Below are 25,379 nucleotides of genomic sequence, written 5' to 3' on the forward strand. Positions count from 1 at the left end.
CTCGCTGAGAGGTAGACAGATTGCGTTAGCGTTGCTGGCAGCGTGACAAGTCCTTTTAACGCAATGTGGTTCCTCGGCTGCACCTAATTCATGCGACTGGATCTGGATATTTTGGCATATTCTCGAAATGGAGCCGCTCTCACTTAGGATGGATGGGAAGGGGTCAGAATACGCGAAGGTATGGGGCCCATTTCTGCAGCTCCTCTCCAAAGAAATGAGGGAGGTCAGTTGCCCAAAATACCTACAAATTTTACAGCTTATTCCGCTGGAACCAGCTGGGGCCACAAATGTAGTTTGAGCTGCTTTGAGGGGTGATAGACGACCAGGGGAGGGCAGGATAGGACAGTAGAGACTGATGCGGATGGGGTGGGGAAAATGGGGGGTATGAGGGGGAGGGGTTGGGTGTTTGTCTGTTTTCTTGTTTTTTCCTTCTATAAAAGTGGTCTCTTAACAATCGCCGCCATGAACACTATGGACTTAAGCTCCCGTTCGCGGGGTCGCCTTCTGGGTTGTAGGCCTGTACGCTGTGTACTGACCATACCTCTACGCTCTGCTGGCTGGTGGATGTAGGTAGTGGAGCTGTGTCTTTGTTCCTATACCACGTAATAAAAATGATTGATTCTAAAAAGCTGAAGTATGAATTTTGAGGGTTTTCACACCCGAGCATTCACCCCTGCAGCATGGGCTTGCAAGTAGGTGAGGACAACAGTTTGTTGTAGGGATTCTGCTCGAGGACAGAACTATACTTGAGACCTTAGAGCATCAGTAGTTAGGGACAAAAGGGCGTATTTACAAGCACCTATCACTACCACAACGTAATTTTCAGTGACGTTGTGATGGCAATAGGGGCATCTGCTTTTTTACAAGGTAGAGTTAAGCCTCTCTGCCTTGTAAATGAGGTACCCTTTCACACTGTATTTAGTGTGAAATGGGTATTGCGGTGGCATTCCATGCAACACCAATTTATTTTGATGCTGCCCCCAATTTACAAGGGCAGTGTAAATAGGAGGTGTGAGAAGGTGGCCTGGTGTATACTGTCCACTAATTTAAGTGGCCACCCAGAACCAGTCCACATGATCCCTATAATGTATGAGAACAATTAGAAAGCTATCTTAGTGGTAGCTGTGGGGAGCAGCCTTCAGGCTTAATCTTGAAGGAATGTAAAGCAACTTGTTTTACCACAGTATCACCTGCTAAATGACTAAATGAAAGCAGAACCACACAGTAGTTGTATAAAAATAATTATTTATTAATATAACACTCTCCTCTAGTCCCTATACGGGACTAGGTTACAAATTACACAATACTGAACCAATAGAACATTCGTAAGTAGCACATTACACGGGGGGCTCCAGGGGGAGACGAACCATATCCTAAAAAATTGTATAACAATAACGACTTGACTAGACACAGTGCCTAAAGCATGTAGAATCGCTGGGACCCCAAGGAACCACCCAAATGAGTGACACAGGGAGCCCACGGAGGACGGGCACACTGAGGAAACATGGCTGTGTGCGCCGTACAATTCTATGGGAAAGTCACAGTTGCAAAGTTACAGTTTAAGGACACTTCTACGAGGACTTTGAGCAAACCCTTTGGAACATAGGAGTTTCTAAGGTCAACCCACCAGTGAGTACCAATGTACCTGGGTTACCTATCCCAGAGGAGCCGGGTGCATAGGGGTCAAGTGGTGTCAGAAACCTTTGTCATTTTCAATGGAGATTTGCAAAGAAATACTCCTGCCAGGAGGGCGAAGAGTGTCTGGTGGAATCTCAGCCTGGATTCATGGAGAGAAGAACTTGAAAGCTGAGGGGACAAAGTCTGGGTCACTTCAGGTGACCAGGGGCTCGGTAGTCGAATGCCCATCGATGTTGGATGCTTCAGGTGCGAACAAGGGTTGCTTGACTCTGCAGCCACGGGGACCAGGAGATGTTGAGGACAACCAGGACCTGGAGGTGAGCTGTCCCATGAAGGAAGTTGAGTTATGAGGTGTCGATGTCCGGCTGGAACACCAACAAACTTTGGCAGACGCAACCCACTCGGTCAGAGTAAACAGGTTACGGTGTGGACCAGCAAGGTCCAGGGGACTCCCCAAGCGATGGAGAGTCAGGGCACATCTGGAGCAACCAGGTAAGCCCAAGAAAAAACAAGATGACCATTGCCAAGACCCAGAGGCCAACAGACCATGGATCGCGAGGAGACCTCAAGCTAGTTTGCAAAGTACCAGCCCACAGAACACTCGGTGAGTGGAGGCCAGACATCTTCTGTGCAAATACTGCTCAGGGTTCAGACTACATCGAGTTCAATGCCCAAGCTTGTGAATAATCAACAAGCATATGCAATTGCAAATGTATGCGATGCACAGAGGTTCGGGTTGCACGGTCCCCACTAGGGATATTGATCTCAGAATCACTGTCAGATCTACCTCAGGGACCTTCGGAAACCCACCTCCTGTGTTGTTTAAATCTTTATAGTCATCAGGAGCTTGGGAGAAGCAAACCGGTCAGATGCGTTTAGAGGCCTGCTTTTGCAGGGGAGTTACTCCTTTACTCCAAGGGAGATTCTTCAGTTGTCCAGTGTTGCGCAGGCAGTTTCAATACTTAGCAGAATCTTGTCCAGGTAGAATCTAAAGTCCTGTAGTCAGGTAACCCACTTCATACCCATTAGAGGGTTGGTTTCTATGGACCCTCCTAAGAGAGAGGCAGGACAGAGGGGTGGCCACACCTATGTCCTATGTCCAGTTTCATGCCAGACCAGGAGCCAATGGCTCCCTGAGCTGGTTTTGTAGTGTAGGTCCTATATCCCTAATAGGCTCTGCACATTGAAATAATATACACAAAAGTTTTGACATAGGACTGAGGTCAGTATGTCTCTATCAAGTACATTAAACTTAATTACTTGTGTGTGCCAGCTAACTCAGAGGTCACTAGAAACTTTCTCGAATGAACAAGAAGGGATTAGTCTTGGAAAACCGCATAAACATGACAACTTTATTTCCCTTAGAGTCGGAAAGTCGGAACAATATCTTCAGAGTTGTGGAAACAATAGATAAACGTTTCACTCAGTCAATCGTGCATGCTTCGTTTCTACAGAGTTTCCGCAGAAATAGAGAGACGTGCGTTTCAATAAAAAGGGTTTATTGAACAGTCTTCTTTCTCATGCAAGAGATATGAACTGCTACAATCGTAAAACAGAATGCGAAGTATAATAGGTACATCGTTAACAGTAATATAAAATAATACTGAAATAGCATGGTCTGTAGCTATGACATATATAAAAATACCTACATAAATAACACAGGCTAAAATACTCAACTGGTGCTTCTAAATTAATCCTACCCCAGTGTACCTAACCTAAGTCTAGTACGGGGGAAGAAGTAGCTGCCGTCTTAGCATTAGTTTAGTTTTGTTTAGTTTTGCCGAGAATTGCCAAAGGTTTCTCTAGGTTCTAATCAGCTTCATACCTTAGAATGAGAGTGGTTGGTATCTCTTTCCCAGGACTCGATTCTCTAACACCCCGCAAGGGGAGTCAGAAACACTGGAGCTGGATTCTCGGCAAGGAGGATGACGGCGTCTTGTCAGTGCGTCAGTTGGGGAGATGACTTCCCTCTGGACTTGTAGTGGCGAGCCGCGTCATGCAAGTAGGTAGTCGAACCGCACCGTGCCTTGCCATAGCAAGTGAAGGTATATATATACTTTGAAGGTGTTTAGGAATGCCAGTATTGAAGTAAAATTCAGACATATGAACATCACAAATAAATGTTAATGTATAATAAATGAGTTCTTGGAGCAATCAGTATCCAGGCAAAGGGAAGTCCCTAAAGCTTAAGAGTCTGATTTTCCAAGAATTCGTTGTGACGTAGATGAACAGATGTAAGTAGCCGTGCTTGTATTTGGGTAGCATGGACTATGCCTAAATAAGGACTGGATTTCTATGCCTAAATAAGGGCAATGTGAATTGTACCTATATAAGGACATGAATCGGGAAATTCATACGGAATCTAAATCGATACAAAACACCCACTCCACTTTCTTATGTACATTGTTACTAAATTCTAAACATGTTAAAACATATCTAAAATATATCTACATGAAAATGCATTTGTGCTGTACACATTAAAGCAATGTTTCATTCTAAGCATATGTTGACATTTGAAATGCAAATTGAATCAATCATGAAAATATTCATTAATGAAACGGCTTGTGAATACAGAAGAAAAAGGGCCGAAACCATTTCATGTCAGATTACATAAAACAGTTTGTTTAAGGACAAGGTCATATATTGTCTCTGGAGGTATTCAAAGAAGTCTTGTTCTCTATGAATAGTTCTACTATAAGCAGATGCTTGTGGCAAAAAATGAAAAATACAAATTTGGGAAAGAAATGTAATCACAGAAAAAATTCTTTGTTTTGGAAAAGATTAAGGTCAAATTCCAAGTCTCTCAGAACACTGCGTGCCAAAATCAAAAGTCTGTGTAAGGGCTTGGAGAAAACATGAACTCTTCTATGCCTGTCGTCTATCATTGTTGGCGAATGTTGGATTACTTCGTTTAGAAAATTAACCGCACATAGATGTAAAGCATTGCCTTCAGCATTGGCCGCATCAGCAATATTCGTATCGGATGTTACCTGTGTGCCTGATGTTTCCTCCCGTACCTCAGCATCTAGATTTTGCTTCTGTGAGATCTCAATGAATGCCGTCATCAGAATTGGTAGCCGCTGGGGACAACACAGAGCATGGGCTGTTACCCGTTCAAGCAGAGTATCGATATCCGTTGGCATGACTGATGGGAGTGTTAGACAGATGTCTAGCACGCATTCTTCTCCGCATAGCAGGCAGCGTAGAACAGGTAAGATGCAATCTTGCCAGATTGGTCTGAATGACAAAAATCATGTGGTATTTCATTCTCATAGACGAGGTAAACCCAGAATTTGAACGATGCGCTCACGACACTTCATCACCAGTAGATTTGTCTCCATGGAGAACTGGGTGTCACTGGTGAATTGGCTTGCCATATCGTAGCAGTAGGAGCAAAAATAGTATCCCTGCAACGAGTTCCAAAAGGAGGGGCAGTCTGCCAAACACAAAGTTGGGAAATATTCTGAGGGCTGCTTGAAAAGGTGCTAACAGTCCTGAACATACATTCTTAAATAGATGTACAATACCGCTCCTACCAGACATGTTTAAGATACGACTTAACATTTCTGAGAAATGTATAGGGCAGTTTGTATTCAAAAGGGCATGTATCTTGGCAGAAGTCCTTGCGACTTGTAGATCATAGGTTTCTTTGGCCAAGGTCAGTGGCACAGCTTTTTGTAAAAGAATGGCTTTTATTCTCGCTTAGAGTATCAATTCGTAAAGAAGAGATATTCAGTGAAGGCCATAAAGGTGACTCCCTGGCTATCTTGGTTTGTGGAAACAATACTTGCATACAGCAAGTGACCCTGGCGGACACGGTTACTAGATGTACAACATGCCACAGCAGATGTGATCATTCAACGTGAGGTAACTTCCATTTAAAAGTTGTCCAAAAATTGGATCAATCACTGTAGCTAGTGAACCTTGCAGGTGACAGGATAAGTTGTTGGAGGAACCATCAAAGTTCCCGTGTAGATTAATATCCTGGCAAAGGAGAGAACCGCTTAGTGCGTTTTCACAGTTTGAACCGCGAAGAAACACTACACGGCCCCCATTCCAACATCTGTGTGTGTATGGTAAATCCCAGGAGTTCTTTATGTGTTCTTTATCCAACCTTTCATATTTGCCTGCTGGTATGTGTTTTAGGCAATACTGAAAATGGAAAACTGTAAATGGCAGTGTGATTGTTCCATGTATTATCCATTCTGTAGCTGGTTTTTCTGCCACTGTTAATGGTAATCTTTCCAGTTTATCAATGCTCAGCACTGTATAGCCTGCCCCCCTTTGTGCCAGTTTGATCTGTTTATCAGACGTAGTATTGATTCAACGCCAAGGCACAGAGCCTGAATGCAAGTTTTTCAGCGTCCATCCTAAAAGCATGATAGAACGTAACTGAGACTGACCATGTTGCAACATGACCAAGTCTTGTTCCATGATGTCTATGGCAGAAGATAGTGTTTATTTATTTATAAAGTTTTATATAGTGCGGACATGACCCACGGGGTATCAGAGCGCTTTACAGTACATAATTATCACATGTTATACATACAATAGGGAATCGCATATAATACAGATGAGGTAGACATTGCTGTTTGAGTAAAAGCGGTGGCAAGTAGGCTTCAGAGAGTTAAAGGTTTAGGATGTTAATTTGTTCATGAGAAACATTTTCGCTTCCTTTTTGAAGGCGGTAAAAGAAGAGATTCTGTGTAAGTCTGGGGTAAGGTTGTTCCAAATCTTCGGTGCGATACCTGAGAAAGCTCTGCCCCCAGTTCTCTTTTTGTGGAAGGATTGAGGTTTTAGTAGTAGTGAGCTTGCGCTTCGCAAATTTCTACAACCTCCCGACCGCTCTAGCTTTTGTGCTAAGTAGCTGGGGGTGTTGCTATGTAAGGCTTTATGTGTCATGCAGGCGATCTTTAGTTGTATTCTCGACTCGTATGGTAGCCAATTCAAAGCCTTGATGGCCGGGGTGATGTGGTTATTTCTTTTTATTCCGGAGATCAGCCTGGCCGCAGCGTTAAGCGATGACCTGGTCGGTGCTAGTTTTGTATTTGGAAGACTGCAAAGAGTGGTGCTTCCATAGTCCATTCTCGGATCTGTCTGTGGGAGGAAGGGTTTAAGTTTCCTTAAGATACTCAGCTGAAAGTTGGCTCCTTTAGTGGTATTGTAGATTTGTTCCTGCATATTTAAATGTTTGTCAAGTGTAACTCCCAGGGATTTTTTGGAGTCAATGATGTGAAAGGCGCATTCAAAGGAAGTAAGATGCTTCTGCCATAAGTCTATCTTGGGTGTATGATTGGGAGGGGAGATGAGGAGGAACTCAGGTTTTTTTGGTATTAAGCATGAGGTGGTTGCCATTGAGCCAACTTTGGGTATTATGAAGAATGGCGTTGAGGGAGATGAAGTCATCTGGTGAGGAGATTTTCAAATATAGTTGAGTGACGTATGCGTATAGATGATATAGAATGTTTGCAGAGCTAAGCGCATTAGTAAGGGGTTCCATGAGTAGATTAAAGAGTAGTATAGGTGATAATGCTGATCCCTGTGTGACTCCTAGTGTGACCATGGAAGGTTGAGAGAATGATTTCTTCATCTTGATTCTTTGGGTTCTGTTGCTTAGGAAGGAGGTACACCATTGTAACACTGGACCAGTTAGGCCCATCCTTTGTTCAAGTAGAGACAGTAGATTGTCGTGTTTAACCGTGTCGAAGGCCGAAGATAGGTCAAGAAGTATCAACAGGCACGATTCGTTGTGATCCAGCATTTTTAAGATGTCAGCCATTATGTGGGTGAGGGCTGATTCAGTACTGTGACCTTGACGGAAACTGGATTGGTGTTTATGTAGGAGGTTGAAGTTCTCGAAGTGATTGCAAAGTTGAATTTGTACATATTTTTCCATTAACTTTGCCAGCATGGGAATGCTGGATATAGGTCAATAGTTATTGCAGTCTGTGGAGAGGGAGTTGGCTTTCTTTAGTGTAGTGTGACCTGCCCTATTTTCAGACAGTCCGGTATGGAACCTTGCCTAAGAGAGCCGTTGACAATTTTTGCCCATAGTGGTAGATAGAGGACTTTATCATTTTGAATACAGATGGGGGTAGGGGATCGGAGAAATTATTGGCAGGGTTGATTGCTAGCAAGGTGCTATAGATATTGTGTTCAGTGATGGGTGGGAAGGAGTGCCAGTTGGCATTGTTCTTTGGAACTCCGGTCGGCAGGCAGAATAGGTCCTTGATCTGTCAGTAAAGAATGTTTTCTTGGTCGGTAGATAGGTGGGGTTCTTTCTATGGTTGAATGTCATTTTCAATGGTTCTAGTCTTTTCTAGGAAGAATTTGGCCAACTTGTCGCAGTTAGGGGTATCTGGGTTGCTAAGCTCCCCTATGTTTGCAGAGTTGTGCGATTGTTGTTTTACGCTTTCGTATACCTTTTTAGGGTGGTTAATGGCTTGGTTCAGCTGAGTTTTGAAGAAGTCTGCTTTAGTTTTTATGATTTTTCTGTTGTACGTGTTTCTCAGTGCCCTAAGTTGGTGTAGATGATCTATGCTGTCCAATGAATATTTGCTGGACGACAGAGTCGTTAACCCATTGTCAACTAGAGAGAGAGATTTCTCTAAATTATTATGATCAATTTCTCGTATTCGATCTGCAGTCTCTGCTTGCGTAATCTTCCATATTTCATTATATGGAGCATATATACCGGCATATATGAAACATTTTTGACGCCGTTTTCTAGGTCCTAGCTAGAATTCCCTAAGCTCTGCACCATCTTTAAGTAAAGATAAGTGTTGTTTTACATCCTGTAGTGTAGCTACATGAAGGCATAGATTGCCTCCACTGTATGTTGTTATTACCCCAGGATGCTGTCCTTGAATATATCTTGGGTCTGGGCTATTGACTTTGAAACCTTGAGTTTTGTTCATTAATCGATCTTGACAGTTTTTTGTGTGTAGGGGCCAGAGCGACCATTTGTTCAAATCTGGATCTGATCAGTTGTGATGCAAAATATTATGTACGTCGACCTCCCCCCTTGAAGAGCTATTACTCGCAGGTATTGGTATGGTCGGTGTGTTCAAGTCCTTCATCTTGGCAAACCCAAGGTAAGACGTTTGTTAGACAGTGTCATTTAAAAACATAATTTGATCAGGGATGATACAGGCTCTAAACAAAGCTTCTACCCCCTGCACTTGCCAATCTTTTGAGCCCCAGAAAGATTTTGTCTCAATGTTGTGTTTCCAAAAGTCGAAACCCTGTCTAGACAGTTGGGCATAAAAGGCTGCAGAATAAATCTGTTTTGCATTGGTCAACATATTTTTCATTCCTTGTCTTATTCACATTTTTAAAATAAAATTAATCTGCATTCGATATATTGAACCCTAAAAAATATGGAAACTTATTTGCAAAAGTTTTTCAAGCTACCCTTTGGAGGTGTAGGAAAATGTTCCCATTGGTTATACATATATACATTTCTAGGCATTACTGATTTGTGCAAGAAATTATGACCATACCGGTTATAACAATTCATTTCTTCATAGTCTGATAAACCTTTTAAATATTCATGATTTGTGATTACCGCTGACATTTCTAGATCAGACATCATATTATTAACAGTCTCGAAGTCCCAATCATCAGAAAAGATACTAGAGGTAATAAAGTCACTTAATGAAATCTTGAATTGGTGTGGAATCTTCAACAGCTCCGACGGGCCAAAAATGTCATATTCTGTTTTGTCCCAAGCTATACCATGAATGGCTGTGATGTTCACTGCTGACAAGTCTCTTTGGTCTCTTTGTTCACGATGAGATGATTTGTGTGGTTTGAGGAGTAAGTTGACTTTCTGACTTACTGTGTCCATTCTTACATATCTACCATTTATCAGCATACCCAGAGATATTACTAGGGTTAACCAAAGTAGAAGAAACAATATTCCCAAAACAATCCATAATTCATTCCATGGTGAAACCATATAAGTTTTTTTCAGGTGAGGAAAAAAGTCAGTTGCTTGTCCTTTGAATGTTCTTTTTGCTGGCGTCATTTCAGGCTCACTGGGATCCTCAGAAAACGTATCACTAGCCTTGGCCATCGCATGTATTACATCGCATAGTCCATCGTCCGGACCCGTGAGCCAACAATCACAGGCCGTGAACGCAGGATCCTGGACGGAGAAGCTTCTCCGTCCAGGATGGTGATGGCCAAGACTATTATTCGATAGTGATATCATCCGAACTCACACTCTAAAGTTACCACTACCCGTGCGTCCACATCGTGACACAAACGGTATTTGAAACTGCTAGCTATCACCTTGGACTGCACTTCTTTTTGAAAAAAGAATTTCTGACGCTGTGGCGCCGATCCGTGCCTGTGGACGTTTATATTTGGAACCACAGAGCGTGGGAACAGTGAGACACCATTTTCTTCTTTTTTTTTTTTTTTTTTTTTTTTTTTATTGTCCTCATAACCACCATATAGACAAAGTACCAAAAGGAATTTATAGAAAGACAGCTGTCTCAGTTTATTACGTAAACTGGTAGGGACACGAGTTTTCTGGGGGCCATTTTTCCCTCGGCTGTCATCCGCATTCCAGGTAGCCACAAAGTCAGTGATTTACCGGTCTGCGGCAAACCTTGGGGTAATTTAGCAGCCAAGTGGGGCCGGGCATGAACCGGTTAGCGGCTGTTCCTTGGGTACAAAATATTTAAGTACCATAGGAGATCAATCATAGGACCCGGGAAAAAAAAAAGAACCCCGGATGACTCAATGAAGCCAAGAAAGTAGATACCAAAACGCCCTTTTGCTATGATTGCCGGATCTAGCCAGATCCATGCGGGAGGTCTGCAAGACTGAAGATTGCTAATCCCTAAATGTAGGTGGTGAAGAGTCTTTCCATTTTCTGCATATCTCCCTTCTTGCAAGCAGCATAGCATAGAATACTAGAAACTTGGCTGGATTTTGTAGACCTTCTGATACCCCAAATATCACTAAAGGCAGATCTATAATAACCGGGCTACCCAGTGATTCTGTAAGGTAATTTCTGATGTCCTCCCAGTATGTAGTTAATAGTGGGCATTCAAAAAACATGTGTGAGTCTGGTGCAGCAGTCAAACCACATCTAGCACAAGACACTAGCTCTCAAAGTGATGGAAAAAGGCGTGTTCAATGTCTAGCCTGTTTTCAGAGATCACATCCGTGTCTGCGATCTGCACTTCCTTTATAGAGTTCTTTTCATTGTCTTTTTTAGTTTTCCAGGCTAGGAGTTTTCCGCTAGCCTCTCCATATTCGAAATGTGCTAGTGCACTAGCCTGCCAGCGCTTCCTCAGCCTTCCATCTAATACCTGCTCTAGTTCTAATTTGCAGGTTAGGAGATCTTTTTTATTGTTGTTCTCCTCTTCTGGTGAGCTAAGGACTAGGACAGCTTGTTCTAAGGCCCTTATTCTTTCTTCGATCTGTGTAATTTGTGCCCTGTATGCTTTATGATTTGCAATCTGATATGATAGTAATCGGCCTCTCAAAAAGGCTTTGTACGTGTCCCAGACTATTGGAAGTGTGGCTGTATCTAGGTTAAACGTAAAAAACTCATTTGATTCTTCAATCAATTTATTTGTTACTTGTTCATCTAAAAGGATGCTTCTATCTATAGTCCATCTCTTGACCAACTGGGGACCTGCCAGCTTTAAGGTTAAAGTAACCCCTGAATGATCGGAGATATGGGCAGCGAGATGTTTTATCTCCTCCACTTGTTGAACTTGTTGACCAACATATTCTACCTTTTAAATATAAGAACTGGGTGAAGAAAGTTGCCCTGTATGCGGACGATTTGATGTTATATACTACTGACCCTATCAAATCAATTCCACTAATTTATAAAGCGGCAGAGCAATTTGGTCAAGTCTCTGGATACCTGATTAATCAAACTAAATCAGAGTGTATGTGTTGGAATATTCCTCAGATTAATCACATTTCAATTCTGAAAAGCCAAATAATATACCTGGGAATCCAAATTACACAGGACATAAATCAACTTGCAGAAAAAAATCTTGAAAAGATCGATAAAGAAATGGCAATTTCTTTAAAGAACTGGTCACTCCTGCCTTTGACTTTAATTGGTAGGATAAATATAGTAAAGATGATGTTGTTACCCAAAATCATATATATAATTGAGAACATTCCACTTGCTTTCAAAGAAGCTAAACTGACTAAAATACAAGCTAAATGGAACTCGTTTATCTGGGCCTCAAAAGGTATAAGAATTTCTTGGAAAAAATTACGAAGGAAAAGAGGCAAAGGTGGGCTGTGCGCACCTGATCTGAGAGTGTATGCCTGGACCCTATTATTGAAAGCTGGATTTAGCTTATTTGATACTTTAGGGGCTACAGAAACAGACATTATGTTTCAAAATATGCTTTCTGAGACTCAGGGTGGGTCTCATGCATTTATTTTTAAGTTTGGAGATATGCGATTCTTTAAAAAAGTGCGTCTAAAGGTTCTTAGAGACATGGCATATGTATGGGCTAGAGTAAGGAAAAAGCTTAACATTCAATATTATGCAAACTTAGCACCAATTTGGGACTCTCCGGGTGCCCCAGAATGGACTAAAGATCTATTATCTCTAGCTCTCCAGAATGCAAATATCAGATTATGGGGTCAGCTAATACCTGAAGGTAATCTTTTGAGCTGGGAAGACATTTTGGCCCTCACAGATAAAAATCTATCCAAATTCAAATATTTACAAATAAAAAGCTGGGACCAGGCTGTCATAGAGGGCAAAGGTTCTAAATCTATTCTGGATGAACTACTAATGAAGAAAACAACTTTGCTCAAAACATCGACTCTATACTGGACAATACTTGAAGGAGAGGATGGAGAGTTCAGCCTTCCAGAACATCTATGGAGAGACCAAGTCCCGGATGCTGACTTGCAGACTTTATGGCAAGTATCTTTTGACTTGCTACACCTTACGGTCTCTCCTGCCAATTTAAAGCGGAACCACTTGTTTTCTCTCCATAGGGTATATTGGTCTCCGGCCAGGATTGCTAAAATTTCAAAGGGGCCTATTCCTTGCTGCCCAAAGTGCCATCTGGAAAAAGCAGATGATCTCCATATGTTCATGACTTGCCCCGAATTATCGCAATTTTGGTTTGAAGTACAAGAAGGTATGAAAGCCATCTTCGGGTATGAAATACAGGTTAGTGCACAACAAGTATTTTTTGGAATTCCCTCCAATTACGAGGAAGTATCTCAAGATAGTAATAAGTTATTCTTATACTTAATTATTTTAGCACGTAGAGAAATTTGTAAATTGTGGTTGAGTATTAAGGCACCAATATATTTGGATTGGGTTAGGGCAATCAGGCACACTCTTAGCTTAGATAAAGTGGTATGGAAGAGAAGGAAGCATTTTTGGATCCCTTGTATTAATTGGCTTGACGAACTATAAATCAACTGAGTCCAATGATTATGCCTTTTGCGGAACGAAACACCCTAAGATCAGTCCAAGGGTCTGGTAAAGTGTAAGACTGAGTTGATTATAGACATGGTGGTACCGTAAGATTCATATTAGGTGTCTGCAAAAAGAGCTTCCTCAAAGATTCTCAGTATAATCAATACCGAAAATATCTTTGATGGCGTATGAGGACTAAAAAAAAAAGAAAAAAAAAAAAAAAGACACTAGCTCTCCTCCTACAAACTTAGATAACCTAAGAGGGGAATAGTATGCCCTATGGAGGGTAAAGATATGGTTTCTGCGAAGCTAGGATGGTTTAACAATCTTCCACAAAAGTTCAAAAGAAGTTTTCCAAAGATATTGTAGATTTTGATCCATCACGACGGAGCCCCATGTTGACTCCGGTAGAGTAAAGTCTCCATCCGACTCCTCTAGAATGAAGTTAGACCATTTAGATACTTCTTTTTTTAATGGCTCACAGACTACTAGATCAGAAACAAATTGGCTGTGGCCTCCAAGTTTAGGTTTGTTCTTATTAGCGATGGAATTTTTATAGGCCACAGTCCAACCATGAATCTGTAGATATTTAAATCTTGAGAGATTGGGGCCAACCTTAGCCTGCAAGTGTTCCCATGAAAGTAGGTCCCCCTTGAAGAAAAGGTCTCCCCAGACATCCAGACCTGCCTGTCTGAGAGGGATAGCTAAAGTATCCTCAAGCCAAGTGGGAATTTCAGGTAGCCCCCACAACGGTGTTTTTTCACAAAAATAATTTAGTTTTATAGATTTCGTGACATCAGTCCAAGTTTTAACCAGACCTTGTAAAATCTTCAGTTTAATTTTTTTAAAGAACTTAGGATTACCAAACTTAAAAAGAAAACCAGAGCGATTAATATTTTCCCCATCCAGCATAGCCGCATACATAAGGCCTACCCCAGAACCTAAAGGAGCCTTCAGCAACATTCGAGAATGAGATAATTGAAAGGCCCATGCGTAAATTTTTAGATCTGGTGCCGCTAAACCACTCTTATCGCGTCGCCGTCTTAATTTTTTCCACGCAATACGTGGAGATGGTTATTCCAAATAAAGGATGAGATGTTGGTTTGGAATTTAGTTAAGATAGTATAATCAAAATATAAAGGAATGGTGTTAAATAAGAAAGAAATGTTTGGAAGAATGGTCATTTTTATAAGATTAACTCTACCGAGTAGTGAGAGGGGCGAATGTGACCATAATTGGAGAAGCTTGCGGCACTCTTTAAGAACTGAAGATAGATTTACTTGGACAAGTTTATTAATATCCTTAACTATCGTCAAGCCTAGATAACTCAAAGAATTGCCTGCTTGCATCTCGGTTACAGCATTCTCATCATTCCATATAAGCATTTCCGTCTTCGCGGCATTAATCTCATAGCCCGAAATTTGGCCAAATGCGTTAGCTAGTTTCAAGATTGCCGGAAAAGCAGTGGTGACCTCAGATGTTAATATTAGCACGTCATCGGCATATGATGCTACCTTCCTCATCCAACCTTGATAGCAAAAAGGTTTAATGACGTTCTTCTCCCTTAGATGTTGCGCAAAGGGCTCAATGTAAAAATCAAAAAGCAAGGGAGAGAGCGGGCACCCCTGCCGGGTTCCCCTAGAGATGGAAAAAGGGCTCGACAGGTCACCATTAACTGGGAGACAGGCAGATGGATTACTGTACAAGAGGCCTATCACTGTGCGGAACCTTTCCCCCACACCAAACTTAGTCAAGGCCTCCGACAGGTATCCCCAATTGACCCTGTGGAAGGCCTTGGTTGCATCTAGCGTAAGGGCGGCCAATGGTAGATTGTTTGTTGTTGCCATGTCTATGGCTCCAATCAGATCGTAAGTTAGTTCATAGAGTTGTCTACCTTTCAAAAAACCCTTTTGATCCGGGTGAAGGACCGAAGGGGCGATGGAGGCCAGTCTAGTTGATAAAACTGTGGTAAAGATTTTATAATCCACATTCAAAATGGAAATTGGCCTATAAGAGCCACAGGTCTCTTTAGGTTTACCAGCTTTTAAAATAAGGGTGATCGAGGCATTATCCCATGATGCCGGTGGGGATACTCCTTCTACAAGGATTTGGTGGAACAAAATCGTAAGGAAGGGAACAATTTCTGATTCCAGGAATTTATATAATTCGTATGGCAACCCATCCGGTCCCGATGCCTTCCCTTTCTTACCCTTCCTAATTGCTGATCTCACCTCTTCTTCTGTAATGGGCTTATCCAAATATTGTGATTGCGTCAGTGAAAAGGAAGGTAAAGTAATGTTGTTCAACCAGCTCTTAATGGCTTCAGATGTAATGACCTTGTCCTCCTGATATATCTCTTGGAAGAATTCCCTAAAAGCTGTCCTAATATCATCATCTGAGGAGTAGATGTTCTCTCCTACTTTTATGGATGCTATGTTGTTCCGGACCTGGTCTACTTTGGTCTTCCAAGCCAGTAACCTACCAGCACCTTCACTATATTCAAAATGAGCCAGCTTACTGGCTTCCCATCTCTGCTGAACTCTCAAGTTTAACATAGATGCAAGGTTTCCTCTTAAAATCCGCAGTTGATCTAGAAGAGGGTCTAACATAACCCCTGAGGCTGCGCTGTTGGTATCAATATCGTGTTGGACACGGGCCATTTCTGCTTCAATGGAGGACATTTTTTCATTATAGCTTTTCCTACGATAAGCAACTTTAGCAGTTATAAGCCCTCTTAAGGTAGCTTTATAAGAGTCCCAGATAATTCTGAGTGAAGCTGAACCATTATTTGATAAGAAGAAATTCTGTGTCTCCGATTTAAGATATAAGATATCTTCATCATTGGTGAGGAGTGACCGATCAAAAGACCATGTATTCGACGGTTTCCTAGAACGGAGACATAATTCCAGTTTAATCGCCGAATGATCGGAAAGATGAGAAGGAAGGTAGTCTATTGTGTTAACAAAATCATCCAGTCTTTGAGTTATCAGTATAAAGTCTATCCTTGACTTATGATATTTGAGATTTCGAAAAGAAACCCCTTGTTGTTGGCCCGACCTTTGTCGCCAAATATCAATAAAACCATATTGCCTCATAGCATCCAACAAAAAGGACCTAGTCTTACACAAGACCAAAGATCTATTATTGGGAGACTTGTCCAGAACAGGGTCCAACACGATATTGAAATCGACGGCCAATATTATATGTCCTGAGACATTTAGTAGCTGCGAAAAAACAGTCTCTAAACTAGATGGATCGTCTTGGTTCGAACCATAATAACCGACGATGGTGGCTGAAAACCCAGCCATGAGTATTGAGGCCATGGCCCATCTCCCAGCAGGATCAACAGCTTGCCAGGTCAGCTTGGCTTTAGCTTTTTTCTTAAAAATAATCGCAACCCCTCTAGTGTGAGATGTCTGAGTAGTGGTTACGACAAAGTCAATCCATCTGTTCTTTTTAGTCAAAGTGGTCATTTCGCTATGTGTTAAGTGGGTTTCCTGTAACACGATGACCTGCGCATCCAAATCTCTCAAATATTGTAAGATTCTGTTAGCTCAAGGGTTGGTGCGCAGGCCATTGATGTTCCAGGAAAAAAGACCAATGCTACTCATATCAATTCCAGAATTTCAATACAAATAAAAAAAACATACCCTACAAGAATGTTTGAGTTCAACATCATATCATCCTTACAACAATTGTAAATAATATACAGATTACTTTTCCTAAGAGTGCTAATTAGGTTATTGAGGACTTTATTATATTTTTGCCACCCCTTAGCACTCACCAAGCCATGGTGAGTGCCCCTCCCCCCGTGAAGAACCCTTGCATTATCCAACCAGAACAATGTCCAGTAGATAGTGCCCCATCGGTTGACCTCCTGCAGGAAAAGACCGCCTAGTTTAAAGTGTGTCAGAAAAGTGCAAAAAAGTGCAAAAAAGTGCAACAAAAAAAAACTACAGAGAAGAAGAAAAAGAATAGCCAAGATTACAGTCATATGGTCTAGTGCACTAGAGTGGGATGGGAAATTCAAGTTTCACATATAATTTTCTCAGATCAAAAAAGCAGAGAATTAAATAGATGGCCTCTTTTGATGTTTAGAAAGGATCTATTATTCTTTAGAGGTGCCCTTACTTAGATCCATTAATAGCTCATCAGCTGCTTGTACAGTCCGGATGTTAAACATCTTATTATTATGCATTACCCTAAGAGCTGCCGGAAACATAAGCTGAGCGGTTGCACCCAGATTCCTAAATGCGTCTAGGCGCCTCCCAAATTCCCATTGCTTCAATTTAAAGGGATCCCTGTGAATCCTTTGAATGTCAGCCGACAATTCTGCTATAGTATGATCCAAATTCAGTGATTCCTTCAATAGGGAGGCGATATATTGTTTAATATCTGAGCCCTCAGATCCTTCAGGAACATTCAAAATACGAATGTTCCCCCGCCTTGCATTATTTTCAAGAGTCTCCATCCTCTCACTGAGAGCCAAATCTTCCTTTGTAAGTTTTTGAATATCCACTTTCGCTTGGTCTAAATAGACTGAGTGGACACCCACCGTTTCCTCTAAAGCTCCAGTCCTTATTGTTAGTCCACCAATTTTACCGTCTAATGTTTGGCAATAGTTTCTGAACTCTGCTTGATTAGCGGATGATTCCGCAAATCCCGATCTTATCTCCAAGGTAAGAGCAGAAAACATCTCTAAAACAGAGGCTGCCGTCATCGGAGAGAAAGAAGAGGGCGGCAATACTGAGTGGGAGTCAGGTAGGGTAGGAGCTGAAGAGGTATCGATATCTACTCCCCCTGATGCACCTCCTAGCCCAAAAAAGTCTGACTCGCCAGCCTCCGTAGTCGGTGCTGTAGTTAAGATTGAGGGTAAGTTCTGCTCTATTGCTGATGGAAGTTTTAGCAGAGATTGCGTAGACTGTACAGACGACATGGGTTGTATAGACTGTTGCTCTCCTAAAACCATGACTGACGCATCCTCCACGTCCAACGGCGATGTTTCTGCTAGTACTGATGGTTGGCAAGGGGAGGAGATGGCCTCTGGGATCGATGCCATACCTGATGCCATACCTGAGTCTTCAGTCTCTTCGGAGAGATGCAATATTTGGGGAATAGCTTTGAAGTAGGAGCGAAGAGAAGGAGTAATTTTGGAGCTTGAAGTAATTACTGCCTTAGAAACAGTAACTTTTGCCTTAGCTTTACTTATTGCCGTAGTGTTTTTTGACTTAAGTTCTGTATTCAAGAAAGAGGATTTTTTCTTATACGGATTATTGGGCCCTTCCGCTTCTCCAATCTCTGTGGCCCCCTCCGGGCCTCCGTTCTTCTTTTTTCCCCCGCGCCCCGACCTTTTTTGGCCCCCCCTTTGGTGGTAATGGGTAAGGTATTAGGAGACTTAGGTGTTTGAAACTGCTAGCTATCACCTTGGACTGCACTTCTTTTTGAAAAAAGAATTTCTGACGCTGTGGCGCCGATCCGTGCCTGTGGACGTTTATATTTGGAACCACAGAGCGTGGGAACAGTGAGACACCATTTTCAGCCTACTCACAGTCTACACTTTCAAATTTCCAGAACTACTTGGATGACTGCAGGCGTTATTAATATATACTCTTCCGTCTACAATTGAAATAGCGACATCATCGTTCATACTTTTTTGGGTACTACGATCGGACCGATTGCTATTTTTTGCACCCTGAGGAAGCTCTCAGTGTGGGAGCGAAACGCGTTGGCTGATACTGTGATCTGATTGATTTTAAAAAGCAAAACATTTGTTCCAATAAAGAAGTGACTTTTTCACATAACTTTGGCTTCCTGGACTCTGTGAGCCGTGCACCCCCAAGGTACTTAAACTCACTAAGTTGCGTACGTTTACGCGTGTTTGTAAATGTTTTGTTGCTAACATGTCTGTTTATAGTGAACGCATAATTTATGTTTGTTCTTTTTTCTAATGTGTGATTTTAAAATCAGGTTTGATTAATTCGTAAAGAGGTATAACCCTATCTGCGTAGTTTAGAATCTAAGTTCTTCTAAAATTCAGGAAACCTAGAATCAACTGTAAGTTTTTCAGCGTTTTTGGAGGTTGGAGCAGCGCACACTTTTCTAAAAAGTTGGCTGGCAGGCTTTTGCCTTCACTTGAGAGTTCATATCCTAGGAAAAGGATGTTGAGATGGGCAATTCATGATTTTTTTAAATTTAATTTGTACCCTTCAGAGGCAAATCCAAGTATAATGGTATTCACCCTGTTCAAGTGCCTATTCAGGTTATCGTCTGTAAGATATATATCATCGGCAAATGACAATGCCTCATCATCATAAATTTGTAGTAACTCTGTTACCCTTGCTGAGAATAACCCTGGACTATTCTTGAACCCTTGAGGGAGACTACAGAATTGATGCTGTGTCCCCATTATTGAGAAAACGGTCAAATACCAGATTTCAGGTGCAATGTTTTGACAAAAGAAACTGTTAGAAATATCTAATGTGGTTTTATATTTTTTACGCGCAATGTTATTTATTGATGCTGTACTGTGTGCATTTTGCACTGCAAATGTTTTACAACAAGAGTTTAGGTGACTGTAAACCAAAATTAGATGATATGTATTGTCTGGTTTGGAAACAGGAAACAGAGGATTGTTCATTGATCCGGTGCATGTTTCAATCACCGCTCGGTATTCAAGTTGATCTAAGATCTCCCTGACCTGCTTTTTAGCTCCTTGCTTAGCTGGGTACTGCCTTTGTGCAGTTGGTTGATTTTTTAATTGGATTTTGTGGTGAGGTGAATCCTCATCCCATCGTACATGATTTTTGTATAATGCTTGTGCTTGGGCGACTGCCCATTTCCTGGCATAAGTATATTTTAAATGTATGGAACATTGTTGGAGAAAATGCTGGCATAATGATGTCTTTGCCATGTGGGCACTCCCTGACAAATTCTGGTGGCTGGTCCAGTTCTGCTAGAAGTATATCATAACCCTTCGAAAGTTGCTCCTAAAAGAGTGCTTTCACTTTTCTTGGTATGTCTCCCTCCATCCGGAGTGTTATTTCATATAACCTATGTGGAGAGCTAACCCTCGTGTCTGCAGTCTCAACTTGAATGTCCTCATTCAAGTCCACTGTCTCCAGAAGTCCCTTCAGGTTCTGGCGTGCTATTGTTACTTCTGCTGCGCTGTCCAACATTGTCTGATCCCTTTCTCGGTTCTTGAGTTGTGTCCTCAAGATCCTCGGCATGTCTGATTTTTAGACCTGCTACCTTCTTTTTAGTGAACTGAGGTTTTGGTTTGATTTTCTGAACGTGTTGACCATCTTTGGACTTCACACGTTCTTCTTTGTGATCTGACCGTCCTCTTCTTTCTGATGTCTGTGACAATATCTGAAAGGCACGAGAGGAATGTGTATCAGTATCTTGATACCTGTCAGTTTTTCTCAATTTATTCCTGTTCCTGAGGTTATACCTCCTTTCAGAGGGCTCCTTTTGAGGAGACCTACCTCGGGATTGAGAATATTTTTCTTTTGAATGAATTTCCCCACTTCTTTTTAGAAGTGGTAGGAGTGTTTTTAGTAAAGGCCTTTTCAGGACTCTGAGACAGTTGTGGTTTAACTGGTTTCCCACCCAAACTGTCTCTGCCTAATTCTTCATGGGATTTTTCAATTATTCTGGCTAGTTCTTGCGGTTGTTCTGTTACATCAAATTACCTTAATTTCTGGCGGATTGTCACTGATGCTGCTTCTCCTTGACCTGGGTGAAATTTTTCAGTAATTTCATACCTAAATTCAGAGCAGGCTCTGCCACGTATTCCTTTTGAATGTGTTTCAGAATGTCAGGTATTACAGCCATAGATGGAACACCATGTGTTTTAGTGTAGATAGCAGCAAAGACTGTGCCCCAAGTGGTGCAGTCTTCCAGATGTGGTGCTATCCCCATTGGTAAACAGATTGTTAGAATTCTATGTTTCTCATAAGGGCTGGTATTAGGAAATACCGCTTCGATTTGAGTAATTTTTTGAGCTATCCAGAACGGAATATGTTCACGTTTTGTGGGTAATTTACCCATGACTGCGTGTAAAGTCTGTGGTGTAATTTTTAGTTTATTCCCCTGGTGAGAGGTTTGTTGTTGAATAACTAATGGTGGTTGCTGTAAGAGTCCACATGACATATTGAACCAATTGTCTATAAATTCTGATTATCTCTTTGAGTTGAGTAAGTAATTCTGCATCTGACATTTCTTCAATGTCAGGATGAAGTGTGTAGCTGGCTAAAATTGGCCATGTTGCTCCTGGTCTACCTAGTGGACCGAGCCTGGTAAGGTGATTTAAATGTTTTAGGGCGCCTTTAAACCAGAGCTCATGCTCCTGGTATGTGAGTAGAATTTCAATATCCTCGAAAGGAATATAATCATTCGGTGGTTCAGCTTCTTTGTAGAAGTGAAACATTTAAGTTACTGGATTTGATTCTGGGAATACTATCCATGAATAGAATACCTCTGTCTGGTGATATTCATGTGCCTCTATCACAAAAACTGCTCTACCACCTCTTGATGATAGGCCATGTTTTATAAGTTTTAAAGTGATGGCTTTCCTTAAATTTAGGGGAATGTTTACAGCATTCTCATCAGTTTCATTAAAACCTGTTAAATTAAAAACTGGTACGGCACCTTAGCCTGCAGCTCCACTGATTGCGGTGTTGTTGTCCCCATTTACGGACATTGTTTAATGAAAGTTGAAGAGCAAGATTCAAGGGAACAAAGATAAGGTGCACAATATTTTGGAACACTGTATCCTTCAAAGTTGAAGAAACGAAAACTCAGCTATGGTGGATATTTATCCTTACCCACTCCAGACATCTATTGGAGTATTATAAGTAGGGGTCTCTGAGATAAGCACGACTGAGTTACTTGAGTATTTAGAGTTAAATTAGTGCCTTACCAAACCATTGGGCGCCATGTAGTGTAGTTCCTATATCCCTAATACGCTCTGCGCATTGGAATAATATACATTATAGTTTTGACATAGGACTGAAGTCAGTTAGTCTCTATCGTGTACATTAAACTTAATTACTTGTGTGTGCCAGCTAACTCAGAGGTCACTAGAAACTTTCTCGAATTAACAAGAAGGGATTAGTATCTGACAACCGCATAAACATGACAACTTTGTTTCTCTTAGAGTCGGAACAATATCTTCAGAGTTGTGGAAATAATGGATAACCGTTTCACTCAGTCAATCGTGCATGCTTCATTTCAACAGAGTTTCCACAGAAATAGAGAGACGGGCGTTTCAATAAAAAGGGTTTACTGAACAGTCTTCTTTCTCATGCAAGAGATATGAACTACTACAATCGTAAGACAGAATGTGAAATATAATGCGTCCAGCAGTAATATAAAATAATACTGTAATAGCATGGTCTGTAGCTATGACATATATAAAAATACATACATAAATAACACAGGCTAAAATACTCAACTGGTGCTTCTGAAATAATCCTACCCCAGTGTACCTAACCAAAGTTTAGTACAAGGGAAGAAGGTGCTGTCTTAGCATAAGTTTAGTTTTGTTTAGTTTTTCCAAGAATTGCCAAAGGTTTCACGGAGCGTGTTGTCTCCCTTTGCGCAGAGGGAAACAACACGCTCCGTGTTGCCTGGGCGATACAAGCGACTATAGCAGCATTGGTTTGTCTAGAAGGGCCTCACGTGAGGAAACCTGTTTTAATTCGTGAACCTCATAGCTGGTAGGTTACAGAGGTTTTTTAGATTGATGTGTCCAATATATGGTGCTGTGGCAAAAAAAGCTTGGCCCTGACGAATCTGCAAAAAGCATATGAAGCAGAGAAACATGTTGGCATCCAACAGTGGTATGCATACATAGCAACCTACACTGTTTTTTAGTTTGATTGGGTTCACTGAGCAAAAGAATAAAAGTTGTTGTGCATTGAGTGAATCCCTTCAATTTTAACTTTACCACACTGTGAGGTGTGACTAATCTTTGCACTTCACCTTATGCACCTTTACATCACTTACACTCTTTCTTTTGGACACCTTTTCTGTTAGGGCGTCATGACCGCCGATGATGATAACAATGGGCTCAGTGAGTACCTACCAGTGGCCCTCTTGGTGGTACGCCCGTGAGGGGTCATTTCGCCCGTTTCACTTTTTTCACATAAGTTAGTGTATGAATGGGACTGAATAGTTGAAAGTGGTATGCATACGAGTCCCTGATATCTTAAAAAACTGTCAACAAAGTGTGGGAAAAGGGTTTATGGTATACATATTTAAATACTACTGAACAGAGTATAACGAAGGGTATATAGAAAACTACAAACCTTCAAGCAGACTACGATAAGGAGATATGATAAATTAGGATCTCTGTAGTCTTAGGACCCTGGTCTTTTTGTGGTTTGTAACTCTTTGAGTGGAGGGCAACCGGGGTCCTTTCCCCTCTTTGCTCCTATTTTGATTGTGTGAGGTTTTGGTACCAAGACTTCTGGGCTAGCCCAAGGTCTATCTGAGAGCTCAATCACTCCCAGTTGCAACATCTTCAGGACTTCAGTCCTGATACAGTCCCTCACATGTTCAGGTTGCCTGAACATCTTTTTTTCACAGGCAGACTGTCACCTGTGTCCACCTCATGTGTACACCAGGTAGTCTGACTTAAAGTAAGTGAAAACATGTGTCTGTACTGACTAAGGACTTTTCTACAATCAGTCTGTTGCTGTTCAGTGAGGCTGCCTGCCAAGGCTACACCATCAGCTGAACCATCATCAGGGTTCTGTGAGAGGAGATCAGGGAGTGGATCACTCTCTTACTCTTGTCCATCAGCAGTAGCCATGAGCTAACCCATGTCTACCCTGTCCACATATGGCTTGAGCCTGTTCACATGGACCCCCCTGTTCGGGCTCCTGGGAGTTCCAAGGTCCACCAGGTAGGTAACCTCTCCCTTTTTCTCAAGTATGGTATGGGGCCCACTCCACTTATCTTGGAGGGCTGCTGGGGCCACATGCTCCAACACCCATACCTTCTGACCTGGCTGATACAGTCAAAACAGCCTTTTGGTCATGCCAGGCCTTCTGTAATTCCTGGCTAGCCTCAAGGTTTTTGGATGCCTTCTTCGTGTACTCAACCATCCTGAAGAGGAGACCATGGGGTTTATTTATGAGCCCTTGCGTCACTTTTACGCCAATGGTGTGTCACTTTTTGTGACGCACCAGCGGTTTAAAAAACGAGCCTTGTTGCACCATATTTACAAAGTAACACATCTAGGTAGATGCATCACTTTGTAAACCCCTGCGCCACATTATACCTGCACCAGGCATAATGTATGCAGGGTGGGCGTTCTGACGCAAGTGAGCCTCGTAGAAGTGATGCAGTGAAATCTATGAGGTTTCACTGCATCACTTCTAGGACGCAAATGCGTCAATATCTTACGCCTGCCTCACTGCAGGCATAAGATTGACGCAGGCACATATGAAATGGGACTTGCCCATGTGAAATGACGCATTGATGGAGTTGCAGCAATGCGTCATTTGTGCTCCTACAGATACATCAGAAATAGTGACGTAGCTGTAATTCCTTGCAACATGATGCGTCATACTGTAAATATGACACATCCAGCATGTTGCTAGGAGGACGAAATGAAAAGTGATACATCGCTGTTTTCATGCAGCGATGCATAATTTTTCATAAATGAGGCTCCAAGTACATAGTCCACAATGTCCTGCTTAGGTGGTTTGAGAGGTAACTCCCAACCCTCCTTAACCAAACATAAGGGACCCCTAACTGGATGCCTAAACAGAAGTTCAAAAGGGCTGTAACCAAACCCCTTCTAAGGAACCTCTCTGTAGGCAAAGAGAAGGCAGGGCAAAAGGATATCCCATCTACGCCTAAGCTTTTTAGGGAGACCTTTTATCATGCCCTTGAAGGTTTTGTTGAAATTCTCAACTAACCCATTGCATTGTGGGTGATAGGGTGTGATGAATTTGTAATTTACTCTAAACTCCTTCCACATAGCTGTCAGATAACTAGACATAAAGTTTGCATCTCTGTCTGATGTCTACCTCCTTAGGGAAATCCACTCCGGAAAAGATTCCCAGGATAGCTCTTGCCACAGCAGGAGCTGTTGTAGTCCCTAAGGGGTATTGCTTCTGGATACCTAGTGGCATGGTCCACCACCACAAGTATGAATCTGTTCCCAGATGCAGTTGGAGGATCCAAGGGACCAACAATGTCAATTCCAACCCTCTCAAAGGGAACCCCCACCACAGGTAGTGGTATCAGGGGGGCCTTTGCAGTACCACCTGCCTTACCACTGGCTTGGCAAGTGATA

Source organism: Lissotriton helveticus, chromosome 3_1 (assembly GCF_964261635.1).
Source record: "Lissotriton helveticus chromosome 3_1, aLisHel1.1, whole genome shotgun sequence".
Classification (NCBI taxonomy): domain Eukaryota; kingdom Metazoa; phylum Chordata; class Amphibia; order Caudata; family Salamandridae; genus Lissotriton; species Lissotriton helveticus.